The 26,928-nt window shown below is 44.2% G+C and overlaps 1 protein-coding gene across 12 annotated transcripts in view; it reads left to right on the forward strand.

Moving 5' to 3' along the window:
• Positions 1-26,928, forward strand: part of sgms1 (sphingomyelin synthase 1) — a 162,862-nt gene that overhangs the window by 81,808 nt on the left and 54,126 nt on the right. For 10 of the 12 annotated variants that reach the window (XR_005463694.1, XM_038821273.1, XM_038821274.1 and 7 more), the window contains one exon: positions 5,415-5,479. The gene's annotated coding sequence lies outside the window, so the exon portion shown is untranslated. Of the gene's footprint in view, positions 1-5,222; positions 5,269-5,414; positions 5,480-25,294; positions 25,533-26,928 lie in introns of those variants that run through there. The other 2 variants (XM_038821277.1, XM_038821278.1) reach the window with 2 other exon arrangements.

Here is a 26,928-nt window from a genome sequence, read left to right on the forward strand (position 1 = left end):
AACCATCCCCTCCCAGCCACAACATAAGAAAAAGTGGAGTCCAAAACTCCGTTGAGTCCACCTCCTTCAGTCCTCATGAACGCCTCTGCCTTCTCCGTCGTCTCAAAGTAATAATGCTTGGAGTTTTGTGTAACTCTCTCTTTCACTGGGTAGACCACCCCAAACCGTATGTTACTCTTGTGCAACGCTGCCTTCGCCCTGTCTTGCCAGCGCCACCGTGAGGTGTTGGTATATACGAATACCACTGTATTTTCACCTCCTCTCCCGATTCTGCTCCGTCCATCTCAGCACCTTCTTCTTCATCTGGTAGCTATGAAAACAGTCTGTTACCGCTGTTGGTAGTTCATTCCCTTCGGCCTCGGCTGGAGTGACCGATGAGCTCTATCCAGCTCAAAGAGGGAGGTGTCCTCCTCCTCTTCCTCCATCCATTAAAAAAAGCAAAGTGTCTCCGAAAAGTCCACTGGTCCTCCACCCCCTCAGGCAGTCCCACAATCCACAGATTCTGCCACTGTGAACTGTTCTCCAGGGTCCTCCACTTTGGCTCTCAACCAAAGGTTGCTCTCCTCCTGAAAAATGAAAAAAAAAATGAAAATTTTCTTATTGTCACGAGTAGGCTTCAATGAAGTTACTATGAAAAGCCCCTAGTCGCCACATTCCGGCGCCTGTCCGGGGAGGCTGGTACGCTCCCTCCACAGCTCTTCCATCAGGATAAGCTGATCGCTGTGCCACGACAATGCCTCCTCCCTTCAACACCACCTTGCTCCTGCATCACTGTCGATATCTTTCCAAGAATCTCCTTTATCGGGGCGAGCATGTCGTCCACCAACTATTTGAGTGAGGCCATCATCTCCTTCCCATGACACTCAAAATGCTATGTGAACTGCCACTCAAACTCCGCCACCATCACCTCAGCAAGCTTGTCCACCATAATGGGCACCCCCCACCTGGTGAGCTTGCTCCTGCCATCTTTTCACCAACAGAACTCCACACTGAACCCGAGCTCTCAGGCAGACCATTGCTTGCTCCTTTTTGTCTCATATTTTTTCCTGTTGGGTTTTCAACATCCTTTCGTCACCACAACTTTTCTGGAGATAATCATTTGAAATCCCCCCCCCCCCCCCCCCCAAACATCTGGGTGAAAAGGGCCAAAAAGCGCAAGCTATAGCAGGAACCACCCAATGTGCAAAGTCCTAGACTTGAGGTGAAATTGAAATGTTATGAATGGCAGAAAAAAAAATCATTTTTTATAATTTAAGCCACTAAATTAAAATTCTGATAAAACTGTGTCTGTTGGAATCTGTATGAAGCCTGGTGCTCCCTAGCTTCTAACCCAACTATGAGCAAGGTTATGGGAGTTCTGCTAATTATATACTTCAGATGTACAGCACAAATATCCTGAACACAGTTTTATTTTTTAATATGAAGACGGTACTTCACATGTCTCTGTAAATCATTCCAAATACAACTAGAGCAAACTGTCCCTTTCACATCAGAGAAAGAATGCTGAAAGTTAAATGAGACAAATGCATTTAATCTATCATATAATGATTTATTAAGGAAATAAAATGAGCTACTAATAGCTTAATTCTCTCTACATTGGATGAGAATGACTTTTAAAACCAAAGGTCGAAACCAGTCAGCACAAGTGGCTGGTAAGGTGCTCGGAACTTGAGCTCAGTTTTGATTTAAAATGCGAGACTTTGAACTGGATGATCATGGAATTTATTCTAGTAGAGAGGATTAATAGGCATGTGTTATTTAAACTAATAAAGCAGGAGAATACCAAACTAAGGATACACTAATGAGAAAAAACATTCCTGCACCAAATACACATAATACACAATATCCGAAATTCCTACATTCATCATGCATGGAACAATTTGTCAGGGAGGGAGGGTGGCTGGTGATAGGAGGTGGCATGGGGGCTGGGGGAGGTGAAATGGGGGCTGGGGGAGGTGAAATGGATGAAGGTTTAGTGAGGAAAAAAAGTCTCTGGGCTGAGAAAGTTAAGGGTAGACAAGGCAGCAGCTTGGATTTACTTTGATACTAGGGCATTTAAGGAAATGACTTTGTTGTCTGATAAGTATATTAAGAAGGTAAGGGGAAATTATCATGGGTTTGTGGCATGTTCTTTGGAGGAAGTTTTTGGTTTTTAGCTTTCTATGGATGCAAAATATTTTGGTTTTGGTATGATCCTTGATACAGTGCTTCAAATGATTAATTAAAAGGTAGATGAGGAAGTGAATGCCAGCTTTTGGATTGAAAGCAAGCGAAACCATTGGAAGCAAGGTTGAAGTAAATTGCATTAACAACCCAAAGTGTCACTGGTGGGCTGTTACAGCGTTCAGTCCTGGGGTCATTACTTCTTGCAGTGCATTGTGGCCAATTGCAGCTGAGGACAAAACAAATTTCAAGATGCAGATTAAACCAAATTAGGACAGGACAAGATGATCAAAAAGGAAGAGACAGACTAACTAATAAAGTAAAATGGGTTGATGAAAAGCCGTGTATAAAATAAATCAGGAAAAAGTTAATTGGACCTTAAATGTATAGTGGACTTGCCACGATCACCCCATCAACAAGACTGCCTACTTACAACTGCGCAATGGCACCCAACTCTTGCCTGTGACTCCCCTTCCTTTGTTACTGAAACCTTCATCCATGACTTTTCCACCAGCCTTGAATAATTCAGTGCACTCTTCTGGCTGGGCTGAAGTGTTCTTTGCGGCCTTGCCTTTTCCTACCTCCAATGTTCTCCTGCCCCATTGACCCTCTGATATCTGTATTCCTCACGTTTTCACCAGTTGAGTGCCCTGTGCCCTGGAATTCCCTCCCTAAAAATCTCTACCTCCCCTTTTTCCTCCTTTACGGCACCTCGTGCAAGTCTACTTTCTTGATCAGGTTTTTAAAACGTCTGCCCTAATTGTCTTGTGGTTCGGTGCCAAATTTTTGGAATTCAGTGTTAGTGAAAAACTGCTGTGAGAATGAAAGAAAGAATCCACTCTGAAGAAGGTGCCCAAGACCAAATGCGCCGTGAGAACAGCGACTAGCTAATGATCTGATTTTGAGCAACGTGTTGGAATAGGTCCTCAAATTGTCAAGAGTGGTTATATTGTCACCAGAAATGTAGTGCTGGTGCATGCACTCAGATGAGTCCAGCAAAGATCTCCGAGCAACTGCAAGTTGGTGGATCCGCTTTATGGAACAATGAAGTCCAGTGTTCAGCAGAAGACCTAGATCACTCTGAGACTACCAAGAGACCCTGATGCCAAAATGATCAGCTTCCAGTTATTCATCGGACAGCAGCACAACACATTACACCCATTATATCATCATAACATGGATGAAACACCCATGCAATTTCATATGTCCAGCAACTGAATTGTGGAGTGGGAAGATCCGTAAACGGTTTTGCTGAAAATTGCAGAACATGAGAAGACGCGATTCACGATGGAACAAAATTAACATCTATTTATTTGGAAATTTAAATTATGGCAAAAATCAAGTTCTCTGAAGGAGTTTTTTGTGTTTGTCCATGATGACGGTTGGATGGATGAGGGTGGAGAGAAGTTGTGGATGTGCCAAATGGGTATCTTGGTAACCGGCACAAAGAATGCAGCTTATTTAATGGGACATTTTCACTGAGCCGGAGCTGGGATTGAACCTGGGTCCTCCGTGTTAACACTGTGTCACCATGCTGCCTGAAGTAAATTTATTGGGGCAATGCTTTACCTTTGGATGCATCAGCAAGCCATTCGAGGATCATCTTTGCACTGAATGGAATGGTTGGATCGATGATAGAGAAAAAAAATCACAGATTGGCAATAATCATGCTTCCCCACTTGATGTTTTGTGTGGTTTTGTCACCAAATCATGGAATGCTACGAATGCACAAGTCGCTATCAGAACATTCAAACAGTGCAGAATACCCAATTTAATGGATGAAGATGATTTATTGGAGGGATGATTCTGAAAGTGGAAGTGTCACATCTGATCCAGAGTGGAATCTTTATGAAGATACCATTGCCAAAGTAACTCAGGATGATCTCAATGAAGAATATGCGTTGGATGCTGAAGACAATAAATTTGTCTGTTTTACAAAAGTTACAATTGTGGGACAAACTATAATTGTAGAATGATTTCATTAAATCAAATGTGACGTTTTAATTTGAATGACTTTTTTCACATTTCAAAATGACAGCCATCGACACCATCACTGGCAGCTCACTTTTCATACTCTAGAAGGAGCTTTTGGAGCAAATTTTTTTTTTTTTTTTTTTTTGAATCTTCAAAGATCGACTTCCATGCCATGATTTATGGTACATTGCATTGTAGTCGTCAGAAGGATAGAGTACAGACCCCGTGAACCTGCTCAAAGCACTGGTTCCGCACACCTGAAGTAAATTGTATAATTCTATTTAACTATGGATACTCAGATGTTGGACACTGTACAGAAGTGGCAACTAATTTGACAACTAGGTTAAGACACCTGTTATGTGGTGAGGTAGGGAACTCCGATTCTTAAAGGAATAGATGAATCAAACCTTGCTGAGTATCTACAGATTGCTGTAAACCTGAAATAAGGGAAAACAGCCTCAAGATTAAAAGCAGGAAGTTCCATGCACAATTTAAATGTCATGCTCTATGCTTAATGATTGCATTACCAGCAGGGTTGTAATTTTAGTAGATTATTGTCTATATTTTTGAAATGCAGGCCAATGGCTTTTTCCAGAAAGTGGTCTGCTAGGGGATGCTCAATGGGCAGTTAGTGTAGAAAGGAATTCTGGATAATCGAGAATGTTGACCTTTGGGATCAGGCAGAAGGACCGTAGTCCTCCTTAATCCTGAACTTTGTTGTTTGCAACACCAGTGCACATTGCAGTGTGACTTTCATGCTAAATATAAATATGTTTGTGTTGAAAGAAATATTTTGCATTTTAGCGTGCATTCTTCAAGATCTCAGGATATCCCAAGGACAGTCATTGAAGTATAGTCACTTATGGGAATACAACAATCTAAGCTGCATTTATATACTCAAAGTACAGGAAATATGTGAAATGTTTTTAAATTCAGGTTCTTTTTTCAGTCCATGGTTATTGCATAAGAGTCAACGGGGATATTAATCTTGACTGGTTTGCTATTAACTACTCTTGTTAATAAATAAACCTTTCTGCTAGGATGCAAGAGATATTTTTGTTTTTCTTTCAATGCAGAGTTTAAGTTGGCGCATAAAGGTAACATTTGTTGTATCAGTGCAAAGGATAAGAGGTGAGGGAAAATATTTTTATGCCATGGAATTTTTAGACTTGCAGACATGATATTAGTGACAAATGTTGTTGAATGAAAGATTTTGTCTTGGCTCAACGTCTGTTTAGTTCATATAACTAATGATTTAAAAAAACTTTGTTTTACAGGAGCCCTCTCTCCTGAGCCTTAAATCAACTGTGGCTTCACGTTCGGCTTGTAAAACGACAAATTGGTAGGTTGAAATGCTTTCTCTGTAATCTTTTTCTTTGTGCGATGTTGTAATTCTATGGTTGCCGGGATCAAAAGATCACCTACCCAGTTAACAGAAATGAATTGGCTACTAACTCAGGCTGGTTTCCAATTGGACTTTAAACAGGTTAATGCACCCACCGTTTTGACTTCTGTCTCGTACATTAAAATAAGCTATACTATTATTAATAAATCCTTACAGAGCAAAAATTAGTGAGCTGGCCCTATCTAATGCATTGAGTAATCATTGATTATTTTATTTGATCTTAATGTCTAGCCTCTTGTTAAGTTTTTTTTTTAAATATATATATATATATATATATATTGGGCCAGTTTAAATGCTAAATAAATGGGTTTTGAGTGGATTAAAATCAGGTGTTGAAAAACTCTGAATGTGTTCTCTGTTTTGTTTCAATGTAAGACAAAAATACAAGTGGCAGTCTTACAATAAAATGAATGCTTGTATTTCCATTACACGCAATCAGACCTTTTGCTTGTCATGTGATCTGCTCACTCTGCTTGTTTCTCCCCGTCACTGCAGCTGTAGCCTTTCTCAGAAATAAAATCCCATTTTTTTTAATGAAGGATAATTAAGATATTTTAATACCTCCTCTCATTGTGTGAGCTGCTTCTCGTTTTGAATACTTCATAAAGATGTGGAATGAGATTCATAACTCTCCAAATAGAATTCATTGCACCACCAGTATGAAGCGGTTTCTTGTGCCCGTTAGTGAAAGAAAGCCACAGTTTTATTTGTGAATTCTACTTCAATAGTGTTTTAGTTCTGCATCCTGAGCAAACCAAATCAGTAGGTCCTGTGGTTACCGTCACATTTTATCTATTTGGCTGTATGATTTTGGCTGCATGGTTTTGACGATGTTAATAAACCATTGTGTTGTGTTGGGGGAAGAAATGTACTCAGTTTAATTCATCTTCTGTTGTAATCTCATTTCCACACAATTGAAGTGCAGTAATGTAGAAAGTTCAGGAGGGTTAAGACCCTTATAAGCGAACTATACTGAACACTACACGCAGATTTACTCGCGAAAAACTATGTCCTTGCCAATGTAAAACCGTAAAGGAGTAAACATCCAAATTCTAAGTAGCAGATTCATTGACACCGCACATTAATTAGTAGTGATGCGTAACCCCATACTATCGTATCTTATGTTTATTATCCAAAGTGAAAATTCCCAACACGAGAATTGTTAAACTAACTGGTCAGTCGGCCTCGATCTATAACCTGCTGATCACTAAATCTGGCAATTTCTTTCAATACATATGGGGCAGAATTCTCCGTTTGCTGGCGCCAAAATCTCAATGCGATTAGGCGGAGAATAGGTTCTGACACAAAAGTCGCGGCAAGTGCCGATTTGACGCTAATCGTGATTCTCCGTCACCTCGAGAGCGTCATCAATGCATACCAGAACACACACACGAAACGCACATACATAGACACCGTTTGCATATCATTAGCGGGCCCGACTCGGTATTTCCCGGGGCCTCCGACGGCACGGATCATTTGTGCTTTTAAAATTTGTGAAATTGGCATCGTGGCTGATGAAGGAAAGAGAGAAGGTAGGACACCAGAAGAGCGATTGTGGGCTGCTGGACCGGACACTGGCCTGGCTGGGTGGGGTGGGAGGAGTGAAACAGGCTGAGCGGCCGGGTGACCTCCCATGGGACTGGGATGGTGTCCTGTCCCGGACCGCCATTACCTTGGCCATCTTGCGGCGCACCCACTGACCACCAACCTTGGCCTCTGGTTCTGCACAATGATACCGGCCATATTGACACCCCCACACTGCACCCTCTGTCACCCCCACCCCCCTCCCATCCCGCCCATCGGCTAACCCAGGGCAACACCCACAGTAGTCCCTACGGGGCCTGGGGAGTGTACCACTGGCGAGGGCTGTGCCAGCCGACAGTACCCCTGGCAATAGGGACGGGCGCTAGGGACGGCAGCCCCCACGGGGCCACCCGCTCCTGGTGGCCGTCAAGGTGATGGTTGCCTTGAACTTCTACGCGATAGGGTCCTTCCAGGCACTGAGTATATCCTGTCCGGGATCTCTCAGACCTCTGTGCACAGGTGCATCCGTGCTGGCATGGAGACCCTATATGCCCAGGCGGCTCAATTCATCCATTTCAATGTGGGCCGAGCCCACCAGGCTGCCCGGGGGCAGGGTTCGCCGGCATCGGCAGGATGCCCCGTGTCCAGAGAGTGATCGAGTGGATCATTTACTCTCGTGAAAGTCCACGAATTTTGCATTGGTGTCAACACTTAGAACCAGAAACGGAGTATCCCGCCCATGGTGTTACTTCCGAAATATATTCACTGTAAATAATTTTCACGCTCATAGTTGTTTTGACTTGTGATGGATTGATTAGGCAATTTGTGAAAAATGTTCTCACACCCAATTGTATGAAAAATGCTATGGCCTTATTTTTTTTTTCTTCAAGTTTAACAATTCAGGACAAAGTCGATTATCACTTGGGCAAACTAAGGAAAGCCAGCACTGATTTGTCAAGGGCAAATTATGTTGAACTTGCTGGAATTTTTAGAAGAGTTAACAGGGAGGGTAGATGAGCGTAATGCTGTTGATATGGTGTACATGGACTTTGATACAGTACCTCACAGATTTGTGAACAAAGCTAATTTTTGGCCATGAGGTAAGAGGACCACTTAAATTGATTAAGGAATTGGTGAGTGAGAAATCGGAAATTATATTTTTGGATTACGTGTCAAATTTTAGGGAACGATTAAATAGAGCAGGTGACTTGGCTAGACAACATTTAAAAGTTGCACAAAATGTGATGAAACAGGTAGCAGACAAGAAATCCAAAGTTCGTAGTTTTGCCAGTGGAGATAAAGTTTTCGTGTTGTTACCCGTGATAGGTGAACCTTTAAAAGCTATGTTTTGTGGGCCTTATCAGATTGAAAGGAAATTAAGTGGCAACATGGATACAAAGTTGGCTGAGTGGCCGAATACAGGATGTAGTAATAACAGTTGATTTTCTGACTAAAAGAAGGTATATACCAGCATTCCCAGAGGGCTATTATTCAGAACATTGCTTTTCTTGATCTGTGTTAATGACTTAGACTTGAGTGTACAGGTCTCAATGTCATAACTTACTGATGGCACAAATCTTGCAAATACTGTGAACTGAGGGGATAGTGTGATGCATGTAAGACATATGTATATCTATTGTATTATATATGTGGTGCAGTAATGGTTTAAAAATCTACATTAGGATGTAGTTCTGCTGCAGTAATATTTTTTTAAATCTTGATTTAAAAGCCAGACTTGTGGCTGGCTGCAAAAGGTGCAATTAAGATGTCGTAAAAGTAAGATAATATTATTTCAAACCGTGTTTATATTTACAAAGTGGGGTCCAATGGAATTTTATGATTTCTGGGGATTCCCTGGTGAGTAGATAGAGACCTTGGCTGGGATTCTCCAATGGTAATGGGGCTATGCCCCCACGCCCATGAGGTAACTGGTGCAAATCACTCCAGACTTTTTCTAAGAAAGTCTGGGGTGATTCTCCGTTTTTAAGGGGGCTTGCAGGGCCCCGGAGTGCACCATGCAGCTCCGGACGCCGATACTGGACTCTCAAAGTCCGGCCACGGATCCACGCATGCACACGGCGGCTGCCTGTGGTGCCAGTCCTGCGCAACATGGTGGAACCGATCGCGGGCCTGGCCATCGTGGAGGCCCCCACCACTGATGGATCGGGCCACCCCACCAGAATGACCACCGCAGCTGCGACTCCGAGCTCCCGCCGGGCGGAACAATATGTGAACCACTCCGGCGAAAACTCAGCCGGTCGTCCCCGGAGAATCGCCGCGCGGGCCGGAGAATCGCGGGAAGGCATTGTAGGTCCGATGCCCCATCCTCCGCACTGGGCATGATTGCGGAGCGGGGGCTCGGAGGATCCCGGCCGTTGTGTTTAAACTTAAGGAGGTAATGGAATTTGAGTAGGATAATATGATTTAAATAATGGGAGGAGCCAGGCCTGCAGAAGGCGCACAGTTTCGTTCGGTATTTGGAAACTGAGCTGAAGAGCAGCTTTTGCAGAAGGCTGTCAGATTTACCATTAATCTGACAGTCGGGGTCTGCTGGCTATTTACTGAAAGGATCAGTCTATTGCTCTCCCTCGCTCTCTCTTGGCCTCCCTGGCTTTCTCTTGGCCTCCCTGGCTTTCTCTTGGCCTCCCTGGCTTTCTCTTGGCCTCCCTGGCTTTCTCTTGGCCTCCCTGGCTTTCTCTTGGCCTCCCTGGCTTTCTCTTGGCCTCCCTGGCTTTCTCTTGGCCTCCCTGGCTTTCTCTTGGCCTCCCTGGCTTTCTCTTGGCCTCCCTGGCTTTCTCTTGGCCTCCCTGGCTTTCTCTTGGCCTCCCTGGCTTTCTCTTGGCCTCCCTGGCTTTCTCTTGGCCTCCCTGGCTTTCTCTTGGCCTCCCTGGCTTTCTCTTGGCCTCCCTGGCTTTCTCTTGGCCTCCCTGGCTTTCTCTTGGCCTCCCTGGCTTTCTCTTGGCCTCCCTGGCTTTCTCTTGGCCTCCCTGGCTTTCTCTTGGCCTCCCTGGCTTTCTCTTGGCCTCCCTGGCTTTCTCTTGGCCTCCCTGGCTTTCTCTTGGCCTCCCTGGCTTTCTCTTGGCCTCCCTGGCTTTCTCTTGGCCTCCCTGGCTTTCTCTTGGCCTCCCTGGCTTTCTCTTGGCCTCCCTGGCTTTCTCTTGGCCTCCCTGGCTTTCTCTTGGCCTCCCTGGCTTTCTCTTGGCCTCCCTGGCTTTCTCTTGGCCTCCCTGGCTTTCTCTTGGCCTCCCTGGCTTTCTCTTGGCCTCCCTGGCTTTCCCTTGGCCTCCCTGGCTTTCCCTTGGCCTCCCTGGCTTTCCCTTGGCCTCCCTGGCTTTCCCTTGGCCTCCCTGGCTTTCCCTTGGCCTCCCTGGCTTTCCCTTGGCCTCCCTGGCTTTCTCTTGGCCTCCCTGGCTTTCTCTTGGCCTCCCTGGCTTTCTCTTGGCCTCCCTGGCTTTCTCTTGGCCTCCCTGGCTTTCTCTTGGCCTCCCTGGCTTTCCCTTGGCCTCCCTGGCTTTCTCTTGGCCTCCCTGGCTTTCTCTTGGCCTCCCTGGCTTTCTCTTGGCCTCCCTGGCTTTCTCTTGGCCTCCCTGGCTTTCTCTTGGCCTCCCTGGCTTTCTCTTGGCCTCCCTGGCTTTCTCTTGGCCTCCCTGGCTTTCTCTTGGCCTCCCTGGCTTTCTCTTGGCCTCCCTGGCTTTCTCTTGGCCTCCCTGGCTTTCTCTTGGCCTCCCTGGCTTTCTCTTGGCCTCCCTGGCTTTCTCTTGGCCTCCCTGGCTTTCTCTTGGCCTCCCTGGCTTTCTCTTGGCCTCCCTGGCTTTCTCTTGGCCTCCCTGGCTTTCTCTTGGCCTCCCTGGCTTTCTCTTGGCCTCCCTGGCTTTCTCTTGGCCTCCCTGGCTTTCTCTTGGCCTCCCTGGCTTTCTCTTGGCCTCCCTGGCTTTCTCTTGCTCTTCAAGCTCTCTTTTAAAACAGCATTCCATCCAGAGATTGACGAAGTAATCTCGTGTTTGCTAACTTTATTTAAATGCCATTTTGACCAGTGAAGGGTTTTGCTTGATTGGAGATAAAGCAGGTATCAATTCGGAGATAAGTGTTTTATTTTATTGCTAATCATTGATGAACTGGTAATTGTGAGCTCTATTTCTGATGCGTAAGAGTTTAATACTGTGTTATAAATGTTGTTTTAGTACACCATATCCCTATTCATGGAGCAAATGATCCTTTCCCCTGTTTTACGAATTGCAAAAGCTATGGGGTTCCTGCCAGAGGAGACAGATTTAAGGTGATTAACAAAGGAACCAGTGGCAAGAAAGAAAACATTTTTTAAAAGCGCAGCAAATAGTTAGGACCTAAAATGCACTGACTGGGGCTGAGGTGTGGGATTCTTTCGAAGGGAATTGGATTTGCATCTCGATTAGAAAAAAAAATCAATGTTACAGTGGAAGGGTGGGGGAGTGGAACTACCCGAGTTGCTGTTGTTGGAGTTTGCTGATAGAGACTGCTGCTTCCTGTGACATAACCATTCTGTGATCCCAAAGTAAGAACCTGTGTATTTGTTTATTGGAGGATTCTCAGTTTACACCAAATAGTGTAACAGGTTTATGCACTGCTTCGAGTCAGAGTGGTTGAACGTTTCTGTTGATTTTGAGTCGCTTTATTCTTTGCAGTAGATGATCATTCCAATTTACCAAAATTTGGGCTCCAATTAATTAATTTGTGATTAGTTTGATTAAAGCATTGACAGGTTGCAGCGTCCTAAAGCATTCACTGCTGGCCGTGTGCCACATCTCCTTATATACTGTATCAGCTTGTTTTTCCCGACTTCTATCTCTTCCCATCCAGACCATCACTTGCCCTCTGTTCAGTTTTGCAATATTGTAGTAATAATGTAGCCTGTTTTGGTGGTGCCTTCGTAACAGTGCAGCAGTAATTTATTTGAGAATTGCGTTTTGTTTGAACTAAAGAGGTTAATTCTTTGAGTGGGCTTGTTGAGATAGAGGCCGAAGTGCTGAGTGTTTCTGCAGCTACAATTCAGGCCTTCTGAATGTAAAGTTTTTTTCATTGCTTAATGGGCTTTGTCCTGATAAAGCTTTGATATGGAGATGCTGGCATTGGACTGGGGTGAGCACGGTAAGAAGTCTTACAACACCAGCTTAAAGTACAGCAGGTTTGTTTCAAACACTAGCTTTCAGAGCACTGCTCCTTACTCGGGTGAATGAAGAGGTATGTTCCAGAAACGTATGTATAGACAAATTCAAAGATGCAAGACAATGCTTAGAATGCGGGCATTTACAGGTAATTAAGTCTTTACAGATCCAGAGATGGGGGTAACCCCAGGTTAAAGAGGTGTGAATTGTCTCAAGCCAGGACAGTTGGTAGGATTTCGCAAGCCCAGGCCAGATGGTGGGGGATGAATGTAATGTGACATGAATCCCAGGTCCCGGTTGACACTGTACTCATGTGTGTGGAACTTGGCTATAGGTTTCTGCTCGGCGATTCTGCGTTGTTGTGCCTCCTGAAGGCCGCCTTGGAGAACGCTTACCCGGATATCAGAGGCTGAATGCCCTTGACTGCTGAAGTGTTCCCCGACTGGAAGGGAACATTCCTGCCTGGTCATTGTCGCGCGATGTCCGTTCATTCGTTGTTGCAGCGCCTGCATGGTCTCGCCAATGTACCACGCTTCGGGACATCTTTTCCTGCAGCGTATGAGGTAGACGATGTTAGCCGAGTCGCACGAGTATGTACCGCGTACCTGGTGGGTGGTGTTCTCACGTGTAATGGTGGTATCCATGTCGATGATCTGGCACGTCTTGCAGGGATTACCATGGCAGGGTTGTGTGGTATCGTGGTCGCTGTTCTGAAGGCTGGGTAGTTTGCTGCAGACAATGGTTTGTTTGAGGTTGCGCAGTTGTTTGAAGGCAAGTAGTGGATGTGTGGGGATGACCTTGGCAAGATGTTCATCTTCAATGATGACGTGTTGAAGGCTGCAAAGAAGATGTCGTAGTTTCTCTGCTCCTGGAAAGTACTGGATAATGAAGGGTACTCTGTCGGTTGTGTCCCGTGTTTGTCTTCTGAGGAGGTTGCTGCGGTTTTTTGCTGTGGTGAGTTGAAACTGTCGATCGATGAGTCGAGTGCCATATCCCGTTCGTACGAGGGCATCCTTCAGCGTCTGTAGATGTCTGTTGCACTCCTCCTCGTCTGAGCCGATCCTGTGTATACGGAGGCCTTGTCCATAGGGGATGGCTTCTTTGATGTGTTCTCCAGCTCCCACCCTAAACACATTAAATGGAAGGAGCAGTGCTCCGAAAGGTAGTGCTTGAAACAAACCGGTTGGACTTTAACCTGGTGTTGTAAAACTTCTTACTGATGAAGCTTGGTGCTGATTGTGCCATTGAAAGTATGTATGTTGTAATTACACAAATCAATTGTGTCAAGTGACTAATCTATTGAAAAAAAAATTGTTAACTTCATATGTGTTGACCTTTATTAAAAAGTGAAATTGAAAAGCAGAAAGCTTGGTGGTGATTTTGAAAAAATATAAAGTAATGGAGTGCTCTTGTAAAAATTGTACTTTTACATTTAATATTTTTTGGGAAAGAGGGAGTTGAGCTCTGGACTGATTTGACAAGGAACCCCAATAATTAATTTCTCTGACACAGCAATTGTGAGTAAAAGCATATTACTTGTCGTTAAATTTCCCCACAAATTTTACTGCTGAAGGCTATTTTGTGAGCAAACTTGTGGCAAAGTAAGACCCATGCAGCAAAGGGCACCCAAGAATCGTCCGCTTGGGTTGCTGACAACAGCCGATTGTAATTTGCATGTGAATTTGGTATCACAGCTTGTGAATCGTGATGCTGGTGAACTTGTAAAGTTTAATGAATATTAAATTTTGATTCTTTCATGTCCACTTCCAACGCTGTGTTTGTACTAATGTACTAAATAAAGTTCTGCGTTCTACCTGATCGAACAGAATTCTGGTCATATGACTGAAAGCCGCTTTGCATTATAATTTAATTTTATGGATGCCATGTAATTCATTAGGATGCTTATGCAGGTGGTGGGCATGAACAGGGCATTTACTTGAGCTCCCTAGAGACATGTTGAAACTGTGGTTGTTGGGTTCGGAGGTGTCACGTGTAATGCAACATGTAACTTGAAACACACGCGTGTGTAAATATTGGATCTAGTTCTATCCTTCATGAACTGGCTTTCTGGGATAGATCTGTGGCCAGATCTGCTTCTGCTGTATATTTTCTAAGTGTCTATATGCTGATGCAGCCAGAAGGGAAGTGTTTGGTGTCTTGCATTTGGTCAAATTAATGTAGTTGAAGAAAATTTGGTTGAAAAGAAACAGCTGTGCATATTTAAGACTGCAGCTGTGTGATCATATAATGATATAGCTTCAGTTGCATTATTGTCAAAAACCCACAAAATAGCAAGACATCCCCATGATTGAAGCAGTAGTGAATCTATCAATGTCACTTAATGACATTGTGGCTTGAAGGTTATCATTGGAAGTATCTTATCGATGTTATGCCAACATTTACATTTTTTGTTTACATTGATATCACTTGAAAATAGATACATGATCACTTTGCTAAGAATATGGGGATCCTTGAGAAAATGCAGAGATTTGCTAAAGTGGTTCAAGGAGTGAAGGTACAAGGCTGGGTGGGAGCGGATGGGGTTGTTCTCCTTCATAGCAAAGGGGGTTGAGGGAGATTTCATGACTATGTGCAAGATTATGGCAGAATTAGACAGGTCGTCAAAGAAAAGCTTTTTCCAATAGCGAATGGTGCAAGGACTAGTTGGATGCCGGTTTAAGGCAAGAGTTAGATGGAGGATGTGAGGAAGAAATATTTTCCTAAACGGATTGGTACTGATTTGGAACCCAATACTTTTGAGGATGGTGGAAGCGAAAGTGATCAAGGACTTCAAAATAAGTTCGAGGGGAATGTACCTCTCGGACTACAGGGATAGAGTGAGGGAAAAGGACTAACTGGATTGTCCGACAGAGAGTCAAATGATCTCTTGTGCTGTAGGTACTCTGACTGCAAGTGATGGGTGAATGGTTGGATTTTAAGATACTTCTGAAGCTCAGTACACATGTCCAAATTGTTCCACTTGTGAGCATATGTCTGTGTTGCACCATGAGGATGTAGGATCTTAAATGTCTGTTCTTTAGGAATATAAGTGCAGTGTTTGTAGTTAATGAGTAACACCATCCAAATAAATAAGTGTATTCAAAGAAAATTACAGCACAGGAACAGGCCCTTCGGCCCTCCCAGCCTGCGCCGATCCAGATCCTTTATCTAAACCTGTCTCCTATTTTCCAAGGTCTACTTCCCTCTGTTCCCGCCCGTTCATATACCCGTCTAGATGCCTCTTAAATGATGCTATCGTGCCCGCCTCTACCACCTCTGCTGGTAAAGCGTTCCAGGCACCCACCACCCTCTGCGTAAAAAAACTTTCCACGCACATCTCCCTTAAACTTTCCCCCTCTCACTTTGAAATCGTGACCCCTTGTAACTGACACCCCAACTCTTGGAAAAAGCTTGTTGCTATCCACCCTGTCCATACCTCTCATAATTTTGTAGACCTCAATCAGGTCCCCCCTCAACCTCCGCCTTTCCAATGAAAACAATCCTAATCTACTCGACCTTTCTTCATAGCTAGCCCCCTCCATACCAGGCAGCAACCTGGTGAACCTCCTCTGCACCCTCTCCAAAGCATCCACATCCTTCTGGTGATGTGGCGACCAGAACTGCACGCAGTATTCCAAATGTGGCCTAACCAAAGTCCTATACAACTGTAACATGACCTGCTGACTCTTGTACTCAATACCCCGTCCTATGAAGGCAAGCATGCTGTATGCCTTCTTGACCACTCTATCAACCTGCGTTGCCACCTTCAGGGTACAATGGACCTGAACTCCCAGATCTCTCTGCACATCAATTTTCCCCAAGACCCTTCCATTGACCATATAGTCCGCTCTTGAATTTGATCTTCCAAAATGCATCACCTCGCATTTGCCTGGATTGAACTCCATCTGCCATTTCTCTGCCCAACTCTCCAATCTATCTATATTTTGTTGTATTCTCTGACAGTCCTCCTCGCTATCTGCAACTCCACCAATCTTAGTATCACCTGCAAACTTGCTAATCAGACCACCTATACCTTCCTCCAGGTCATTTATGTAGATCACAAACAACAGTGGTCCGAGCACGGATCCCTGTGGAACACCACTAGTCACCCTTCTCCATTTTGAGACACTCCCTTCCACCACTACTCTCTGTCTCCTGTTGCCCAGCCAGTTCTTTATCCATCTAGCTAGTACACCCTGAACCCCATACGACTTCACTTTTTCCATCAACCTGCCATGGGAAACCTTATCAAACACCTTACTAAAGTCCATGTATACGACATCTACAGCCCTTCCCTCATCAATTAACTGTGTCACTTCCTCAAAGAATTCTATTAGGTTTGTAAGACATGACCTTCCCTGCACAAAACCATGCTGCCTATTACTGATAAGTCTATTTTTTGCCAGATGTGAATAGATCCGATCCCTCGGTATCTTCTCCAACAGTTTGCCTACCACTGACGTCAAGCTCACAGGTCTATAATTCCCTGGATTATCCCTGCTACCCTTCTTAAGCAAAGGGACAACATTAGCAATTCTCCAGTCCTCCGGGACCTCACCTGTGCTCAAGGATGCTGCAAAGATATCTGTTAAGGCCCCAGCTATTTCGACCCTCGCTTCCCTCAATAACCTGGGATAGATCCCATCCGGTCCTGGGGACTTGTCCACCTTAATGTCTTTTAGAATACCCAAAACTTCCCCCTTCCGTATGACAACTTGACCGAGAGTATTTAAACATCCATCCCTAGCCTCAACATCCGTCTTGTCCATCTCCTTTGTGAATACCGATGCAAAGTACTCATTAAGAATCTCACCCATTTCCTCTGAGTCCACGCATAAATTCCCTCTTTTGTCTTTGAGTGGGCCAATCCTTTCTCTAGTTATCCTCTTGCTCCTTACATACAAATAAAAGGCTTTGGAATTTTCCTTAACCCTGTTAGCCAAAGATATTTCATGACCCCTTTTAGCCCTCATTATTGCACGTTTGAGATTCGTCCTACTTTCCCGATATTCCTCCAAAGCTTCATCAGTTGTGAGTTGCCTCGATCTTATGAATGCTTCCTTTTTCATCTTAGCTAGTCTCACAATTTCACCTGTCATCCATGGTTCCCTAATCTTGCCATTTCTATCTTTCATTTTCACAGGGACATGTCTGTCCTGCACTCTAATCAACCTTTCCTTAAAAGACTTCCACATTTCAAATGTGGATTTACCCTTAAACAGCTGCTCCCAATCCACATTCCCTAGCTCCTGCCGAATTTTGTTATACTGTGCCTTTCCCCAATTTAGCGCACTTCCTTTCGGACCACTCTTTTCCTTGTCCATGAGTATTCTAAAACTTACAGAACTGTGATCGCTATTCCAAAAGTAATCACCGACTGAAACATCAACCACCTGGCTGGGATCATTCCCCAATACCAGGCCCAGCATGGCCCCCTCCCAAGTTGGACTATTTACATGCTGCTCTAAAAAAAACTCTCCTGGATGCTCCTTACAAACTCTGCTCTATCTACATCTCCAACACTACACGAATCCCATTCAATGTTGGGGAAGTTAAAATCTCCCATCACAACCACCCTATTGCTCCGACGTTTTTCTATAATCTGTCTGCATATTTGAACCTCTACTTCATGCTCGCTTTTGTGAGGCCTGTAGTAAAGTCCCAACAATGTTATTGCACCCTTCCTATTTCTTAGCTCTACCCATATTGCCTCAGTGCTCGAATCCTCCATCGTGCCCTCCTTAATCACAGCTGTGATATCATCTCTGATGAGTAATGCAACTCTCCCCCCACCCTTTCTACCTCCCTCTCTATCCCTACTGGCGCATCTGTACCCTGGGATATTCAGTTGCCAGTCCTGCCCTTCCCTCAACCAAGTCTCAGTAATACCAATGACATCATATTCCCAGGTACTGATCCAAGCCCTAAATTCATCTACCTTACCTGCTACACTTCTCGCATTAAAACAAATGCACCTCAGACCACCTGTCCCTTTGCGTTCATCAACTCTTCCCTGTCTACTCTTCCTCCTGGTCACATTGAGTTTATTATCTCGTACCTTACTGGCGTTAGTTGCTGCTTCTTTACTGACCTCTTAACTTCCTAATCTGGTTCCCATCCCCCTGCCACATTAGTTTAAAACCTCCCCAACAGTGTTACAAAAGCACCCCCTAGGACATTGGTTCCAGTCCTGCCCAGGTGTAGACCATCCAGTTTCTAATGGTCCAACTGTCCCCAGAACCGGTTCCAATGTCTCAAAAATCTGAACCCCTCCCTCCTGCACCATCTCTCGAGCCACGTATTCATTCTGACTATTCTTGAGTTTCTACTCTGACTGTCCCATGGCACTGGTAGCAATCCTGAGATTACTACCTTTTGAGGTTCTACTTTTTAACTTGTCTCCTAACTCCCTAAATTCTGATTGTAGGACCTCATCCCTTTTTTTTACCTATATCGTTGGTGTCTATATGCACCACGACAACTGGCTGTTCACCCTCCCCCTTCAGTATGTCCTGCAGCCGATCGGAGACATCCCTGACCCGAGCACCCGGGAGGCAACATACCATTCGGGAGTCTCGTTTTCGACCACAGAAATGCCTGTCTACTCCCTTTACAATTGGATCCCCTATGACTATAGCCCTGCCAGTCTTTTTCCCGCCCTTCTGTGCAGCAGAGCCAGCCACGGTGCCGTGAGCCTGGCTACTACTGCCTTCCCCTGATGAGTTCTCTCCCCCAACAATATCCAAAATGGTATACCTGTTTTGGAGGGAGATGACCGCAGGGGACACCTGCACTGCCTTCCTGCTCTTTCTCTGCCTTTTGGTCACCCATTCCCTATCTCCCTCAGCAATCCTAACCTGCGGTGTGACCAACTCACTGAACGTGCTATCCACGACCTCCTCAGCATCGCGGATGCTCCAAAGTGAGTCCACCCGCAGCTCCAGAGCCGTCATGCGGTCGAACCGACGCTGCAGCTGGACACACTTCGCGCACATGAAGAAGTCAGGGGCATCGGCCGCGTCCCTGATCTCCCACATTGAGCACGATCTGTGTTATTGTATTGTAATATTTACAACTTGTTGGGGCTCCACTTAAATAGCTGGACGAGATAGCCGATGTGCTCGGGGGGGAAGGGGGGGGGTTTGACAACGGAAAAGGCAGTGGGGCAGCTATGGAGGATGAGGGGCTGCAATATGAATATGGAGAGGAGGCGAGCTGTATACTGGGCCACCAGCTGCAGAGGCAGGCTGCACCTAGGGAAATTCTTAGGGTGCGGTCAGAGCCAGGGAGGATAAACGAGGTGTTCAGGGGGTTAAGAAGCTATACAGCACTGAGCCAAATGTGGAGGAAGGGGATATGGGATGGTTTGTAGTTTCCAAGGTCGGAAGAGAGGAGGCAGGCGCTGGAGCGGCAGTTGTTCCAATAAAGTGTATTCCGGCAACCTTGGAAACATCCTTCTCTCCTTTCGCACAAAGTCCCTCACCTGCGTGTATCTAAATTCACTCCCTCATGGCAACTGGGGGGCCAGCCTGGGAGTATTGCCGTTCAAGGTAGCTCGGGAAAGGTTCAGGTATTTGGGGATTTGGGTGACTAGCGAATGGGCTACGACGCACAGGTGGAATTTAACAAAGTTGGTGGCGGAAATGTGATACATTACACCTGACATTGGCAGCAAAGGTGTAGGTGGTAAAGATGAATGTGCTGCCAAGGTTCCTGTTTGTTTTCCAGACCCTCCCAATCTTTCTTCCTCAGGCCACCTTCTGGTAGTTGGAGACGGTGATTTTGAAGTTCATATGGGCATGGAAGGTGCTGAAGGTAAAGAGAGCTCTGTTACAGAGACAGAAAAGGGGATTGGTGCTCCCAGACCTCCTGCGCAATTTTGGGCGGCGAATGTGGAGGAGGTGAGGTGATGGTTGAGGGGAGGAGGGGGGCTGGGAGTGGGTCAGAATAGAGAATGTGTCCAGTAGAGGTTCCAGTCTGAGGGCTATGGTGACAGCTCCGCTGCCACTAACTCTGGGGGATGTCAGTGTTGACACCATGTCCGGGAATCATAGGTTTAAGCCGGGGGAGGTGGATGGGATGTATGGGAAGTGGAGGGAGGTGGGGCTGGTGAGGGATTTGGAAGGAAAGTTTGCAGGTCTGGATGAGTTGTGGGAGAGGTTTGAGTTGCCATGAGGGAGTGAATTTAGATACATGCAGGTGAGGGACTTTGTGCGAAAGGAGTGGAGGGTGTTTCCAAGGTTGCCAGAATACACTTTATTGGAGCAACTGCTGCTCCCGGATGAGTTGAGGGAGGGTAGGATTGGGGAAATACACACGTGGTTGAGGGAGTAGGAGGGGGGTGGGGGCGGCGCAGATGGTGAGAATCGAGGACAAATGGGAGGAGGAGCTTGGGGGTGGAAAATAGGGTGCGGGACTGTGGTGCAAGGCGATGCGTAGGGTGAACACGACCTCCTGCGCAAGGATGAGTTTGATTCAGTTCAAGGTGGCGCATAGGGTGCATGTGACCCGGGCGAGGATGAGTATGTTCTTCCAAGGGTCGGCCGATGAGTGCGAGATTGGTGGGCAGGGGTCAGCAAATCATGCACACATGTTCTGGGGCTGTGAGAAACTGGAGAGTTATTGGGAAGCATATTTTGGGATGTTATCTAAAATTGTGGGAATGGAAGTCAGGCCGGACACAATGGCATCGGAAATGCCGGAGCTGCTGGAGGGGAAGGGGGCCGATGTTGTGGCCTTCGCCTCTCCAATTACCCGCTGAAGGATCTTGTTAAATTGGAGGTTGGATATGCTGCTGGGGTTGGCGGCCTGGCTGGGGATCTTGTATGACTTTCTTCGATTGGAAAAGATTAAGTTTGAGTTGAAGGGGTCAGCGGACAGCTTTGAGACGAGGTGGGGGTTGCTAATGCAACATTTTGAGGAATTGTTTGTCATGGGGGTGTGATAAATAGGGGGAAATTGTACAAACTGTGGAGTGAGTGTTTGTGAGTGTGTTTGTACATGTTGCTGTTTTTTTTAACCTATGATTGGATAAAGTACATTTTAAAACAATACAAATTTCAAGGGGAGCATCAGTTTGTGCTGCAGAAAAAAACAGTGCTGATTGGTTGAGGTGTTGCCATAGAGAAGGCACCAGGGAACAATTATCCCGAAGATTTTGTCCAATTTCAAAAATGCTGTGGAGGGAGAAGGCAGGAATAGGTTATGCTGTTTGATACAATTCACCAGCCTTTGAGATGTACAGCCTAAATAACTTACACCAGCACTGAAATTCATATAATACATTATTCATTTGTTTGGTCGCGGTACGTCTTTTTTGGCTTGAAGCAGCATCCTGTTAGCAGAGAATATCACTTGTCTTATGACTGTACAGCAGCATTAAATGGTAGTTTAATCTGTTGCCAAAATGTTTTGAGACACCTCAAGTCCCATGGTAATTTGAAGTATGCTGGACGTTCCAAAATTGACCTCGTAGACAGCCACATAAATAGGACCCAAGCCTTCGCTCACCCGGCTAGCTTGATGCTGAATTAGGCATCATCAAAATTAGGTTTGATAATATCTACCCCGAAACAGATCATTGCTCGGTGTATATAACGTAAACTCGTACACCTAAGGTCACTGCTTTCAGTCCTGAAAAGTGCCCACTTATGCTTGCATGAAGCTGCATATGTCCACATGAAGGGACCTTTGCTCTGCAAGCAGGAGTAACATGCCCAGGCATTGTAACTTTTTCAATCAAACAATAGCATGGCGGAGCATGGCAAAATCTCAACCAGTCAGCATCCTTTTAATTTGGTATTCGTACGTCTGTCCTAATGCATGCAAGATTAAAAGCTTTGATAGTAAGGTTCTTTTTTTTCATCAATACTCAAGTTCTACGACTATAAATATATAGCTTGAAGTTTCATACATTTTACATGTTGATCACACATTATTTCGTTTGAATTTAATAACAGGTGATAGGAAAATATTCTTACTTTTGTATTCCTACATAGGATTAATTTTATTGGACAATGATCATGTTGCTGGGCTCTCCAACTTGATGTTTGCAGGAAAAAATACCCTTTTAGAGGAAATTCACATTGTTGACTATAATGGGGACAGGCCTTGTAATATATTGCAGGAACCTGGGTGACATACTGGGGCTGGTTTAGCACATTGGGCTAAACAGCTAGCTTGTAATGCAGAACCAGGCCAGCAGCACGGGTTCAATTCCTGCAGTGGCCTCCCCGAACAGGTGCAGGAATGTGGCGACTAGGGGCTTTTCACAGTAGCTTCATTGAAGCCTACTCGTGACAAGTGATTATTAGTATTATTAAAAAAGGAGCAACGACAGGATACTAATACAATGCGGATGCTAAGATGGATATGTTGCATAAGGAGAAAGGGGAAAAAAATCAGGAATCGGTGCATTAAGGGGTCAGTGAAGACTGTGGGAACATGCAAGAAAGTAGCCAGGAAGAGATTGAAATGATGTGGTTATCTGTTGTGGAAAGAGGAAACCTGGTGAGATGAGTGATGGAGATGGGACTGCCAAGAAGAAGTACAAGAGGAAGGCCTAAAACAGATGCTGTGACCTGAGTCTTAACCGTAGGGTGATTGGAAGGGAATGGGTAGCTGAAAGGAGAGATGGAGAAGGGATCTTGACGATCCCAAATAAAGTTTGAGAAACCAAAGGAAGAAGAATGTACGGGCAGGCAGTCTTTTTTAAAAATGTAAATTTCAAGTACCCAATTATTTTATTTTACAATTAAGAGGCAATTTAGCATGGGCAATTCACCTAACCTGCACATCTTTGGGTTGTGAGGGTGAAATCCACGCAGAACGGGGAGAATGCAAAATCCACATGGACAGTGGCCCAGGGCCAGGATTCGAACTCGTGTCTTCAGCACCGTAGGCCTCCGTGCTAACCACTGTGCCACATGCCGCCCCTGGGGGGGGGGGGGGGGGGGGGGGTGTGTAACATGCCAGTTGGTGAAGGAGGAAACTGGAATTCAAGTTATACTGAGTTTTTAAAATACTCAAAGTAAACTATAGCTCCTAACTGCAATCCACCACCGGTGTCAATAGGTGTCTTTGTAATCTCTTAATACATCAATGAAAACAAATCAACTAATTAATTCAGCCTCTTAAAGGGACAAAAATAAAACTTGAAAAGAAACTTAAAATAACATTGACCTTGCGCACCTCGGTACACTTAACCTTAATTGATACGATTAAAAACATATCCTTTTCATATTTCCTAAGAAATTATCTCTCTAACTTGGGAGTTGTTTCACTTGAATTAATCATCACCATACGTTTAGCATGGTAGAACAGTGGTTAGCACTGTTGTTTCACAGCGCTAGGGACCCTTGTTCGATTCCCGGCTTGGGTCACTGTTTGTGCGGAGGTCTGCACGTTCTCCCTGTGTCTGTCTGGGTTTCCTCCGGGTGCTTCAGTTTCCTCCCACAAGTCTTGAAAGAGGTAGTTGTTAGGTGAATTGGACATTCTGAATTCTCCCTCCGTGTATCCAAAAAGGCGCCATAGTGTGATGACTAGGGGATTTTCACAGTCACTTCATTGCAGTGTTAATGTAAACCTACTTGTGACAATAATAAAGATTATTATTATTCTTGAATGTTTTAACTTGTGCGTTGGTCTGCTGAAAAAGTTGCAACAAAGTGGAGTTCTTTTAGTTTCCTTACAAAAGATTATTCACCCAGGTGAGGTACAGGAGAGCTGCTGAATACAATATGGCACCTATGACAATTGGACACTATTTAACCATTGACCGAGCCGAGAAAGCCACAGGGGAGGAGAGCTCTCAAAATCCCAGACACAGCAGCCAGGGGAGTTAGGTCTGGAATTCATTTTGAGAAGTTTACACGAGGATAGCCTGGTCAGTCCATTTCTAAAGGAGGAAGCATTGAGCTTTGAGGAATGAATAAAACTGTAGAAATGGCAGTCACTCTTTTTATCGTTTCCTGCTCTTTTGATTACGTTTCGCTGATGCCACATTACTTCATTTTTTTGTGATGGAAACAAAACTGCTTCCAGAAAGGTTGTAATAAATGTCAAGAAGGAGTTCCAAGTTTGATAAGGCTATCTACTTTTGTTGAAGACCACTAAAATGAATTGCATGTTTTGGTATTTGCAAAGCTGCTGCTTCCGAAACCAATTTATCTGATACATATTAAATGGGGCCAATTATTTTATTGTGTTGTAGATTATTAATGAAAAATAGAATGTACTACAAATGTTTCATAAAGCTCAACTTTTGTTCCTTGGAGACTGAACAAGAGATAGATAGAAGAGCAGGAACATTACTATTTATCCAAATTAGAAGTGATTTTTGTAAATTAGAATGTGATTTTTGTTGAGTATAAAACGTCTGGGTATTGAGCTTTATGGCTACAGACCATAAGTAGTATAAATTAGCTGACAATGAGTTTATTAGTGATATTTGAAAGGAATTTGTGTAAAATGACTATTGAAAAGTTACATCTACAGAAGTATTGTAGAAATACTTCTACAATATTCGTCCATCCTTGCCATTAACCGGCGTAATGGTTTGCCTGATAGTTTAACGAAGTGCTGAAAGGTATTGATTTAAATCTTTCGTAAGGAGACAAAGTCAATAGACTTAATTATTGCCAACCCTCCTGTGGGGAGGAACACTTGGCTTAGTTTGCTTTCCTTTTCTGGACTTGTAGTGAAAATAATTGCGCTTCAGGAGGATGAGGATGAATATTGAAAGAAGATTTATGTCCTTTCCTTTCTAATCTCAACCCCACCGACACAATCTTTCAAAATATTCCTCCGGCACTCTCCTAAAATATTGGGAAAGGCTAATATTCCTCCACAATTCCGAGTAAGCACATGGTGAATATATATCAAGTTGGACTATTAGCTCTAATGGTTTCACAGTTTTATACCCATAAACAGTGCTACGTGTAAACCACAGTAACACATACTAATGCATAAGCCTAATGTTTGTGACTTTTTGCTTGAGATCAAACTGAGCAGCGGTTAATATGGGACTTGTAAATTTCTTCAACCTTTTCTTCCTGTTATAAAGAATTAATTATGTCCATGGTTACAGTATTGGGAAGGCAAAGGAAGGATTCGGCATTGGTGCAGCATCAAGGCAGAAGCGGAGATATTGAAAAGGTTGACTCAGCTGCTTTGGACAGTACACGAACGTACAGCAAACCTCACTTTGGATATAATGATGATGAGCAACAGCAAAAGATGGGAGGGAGGCATGGGCTTGAAGAGCAGGAACACAGTTCAGATACTTGGAGCAAATGATGGTTGAGAACAGGCCCCTGCATATGAATGTACGTCACTTCTCGCAAGTATAAATTAGCCAAATTATGATTTTTATTATCTTAAATTGATAGTGTAGCTAGTGGTGCGCACTAGCTTGTTCAACGAGTGCTGCTTAATCTCAGAATCACATTTAAAAGAAGACACTGTTTTGGGTTGTGCAAACACTAATTGGAAGAGCTCCCTTTTTTTCATGTTGTAATTTGTTGTGTACGTTTGAATTTCAGCCCCTCTAGCCTGCTCCGCCATTCAATACGATCATGACTGATCTCCTCTCGACTTCAACTCTATTTCCTCCAGAATCCTTCACCGTATTAATCAATAAAAATCTGTCTTATCTCAAATTTACTCATGTCCTAGCATCCACCACACACTCTGGGTGGTAAATTCTCCTCATCTCTATTTTAAATCTGCTACCCCTTATCCTAAAACTGTGGTGTCTCACTCTAGATTGCTCCACTAGAGGAAGCAGCGCTCTACGTCTACTTTTTCAATACTTTGTATCATCTTGTGTACCTCATTTAGATCAGGGCTGTGCAAGCACTGGCCTGTTGAATACAGTCTGTACTCTGCCAGCCAATGTGCACCCTTCTTTCCTGAAGTGTAAATAGCTGGACTGGCTAGAGTCCTCCTTTAAATAAGAACGGCTAAAGTGAACTTGAAGCGTATGATGGTTCTATTTGTTTTAGGCTCAGTGATGGTAACGCATTGAAATCACTAAAAAGATAGTAATTGCATGTAAAATAGCCGGGGTAAATCACTTCTAGAGATGCTGTATAAAGTTAAATGCATTTACTGTTAAATAGGCCTTCAATGCAACAGGCCCAAATGAAGTTTGACGTAGAGCATAGCGAAGGAGTTGTCTTTGACAGATCTGTAGATCTACAATTTACACAGTCGGGACATTGTTGTATTCCTTTAAGGTCTGTCATCTCCAGATTGTTGTATTCCTTTAAGGTCTGTCATCTCCAGACAGAATATTAAAGAGGTATGAATGGCAGTTAGGGATATGGATTGAAAGGAGAAGAAGCTAATTATTACCAAAGCACATCCCTCTGGCCATAGGTTATAGATAGTTAATGAATGCGGGGTACTGGATGAAGAATACACTAGACTTGTCGAGGTTGTTAGTGAAAAATGTGAAATTTGAAAAAGTATGGGAGAAGACCATCACGATCAGTCTCCCATTGGTGAGACACTTTAATGAAAATGAACCTCCCAAGTATGGCCGAAAGAAAAATGTTTTTCAATTTGTATTCATAATGACTATCGGTAATTTATAGTAAAGACAAAAGAAAGTAAATATCATTCACATAATTGAAAGATGGATAGGAACAGGGCTGAAACCACTGACTAAATTCTTAACATAATGGAGGAGAATTTGCCAATGTGCCAATGGTTAACTCA

This window comes from Scyliorhinus canicula, chromosome 16 (assembly GCF_902713615.1).
Source record: "Scyliorhinus canicula chromosome 16, sScyCan1.1, whole genome shotgun sequence".
In the NCBI taxonomy this organism is placed as follows: Eukaryota; Metazoa; Chordata; class Chondrichthyes; order Carcharhiniformes; family Scyliorhinidae; genus Scyliorhinus; species Scyliorhinus canicula.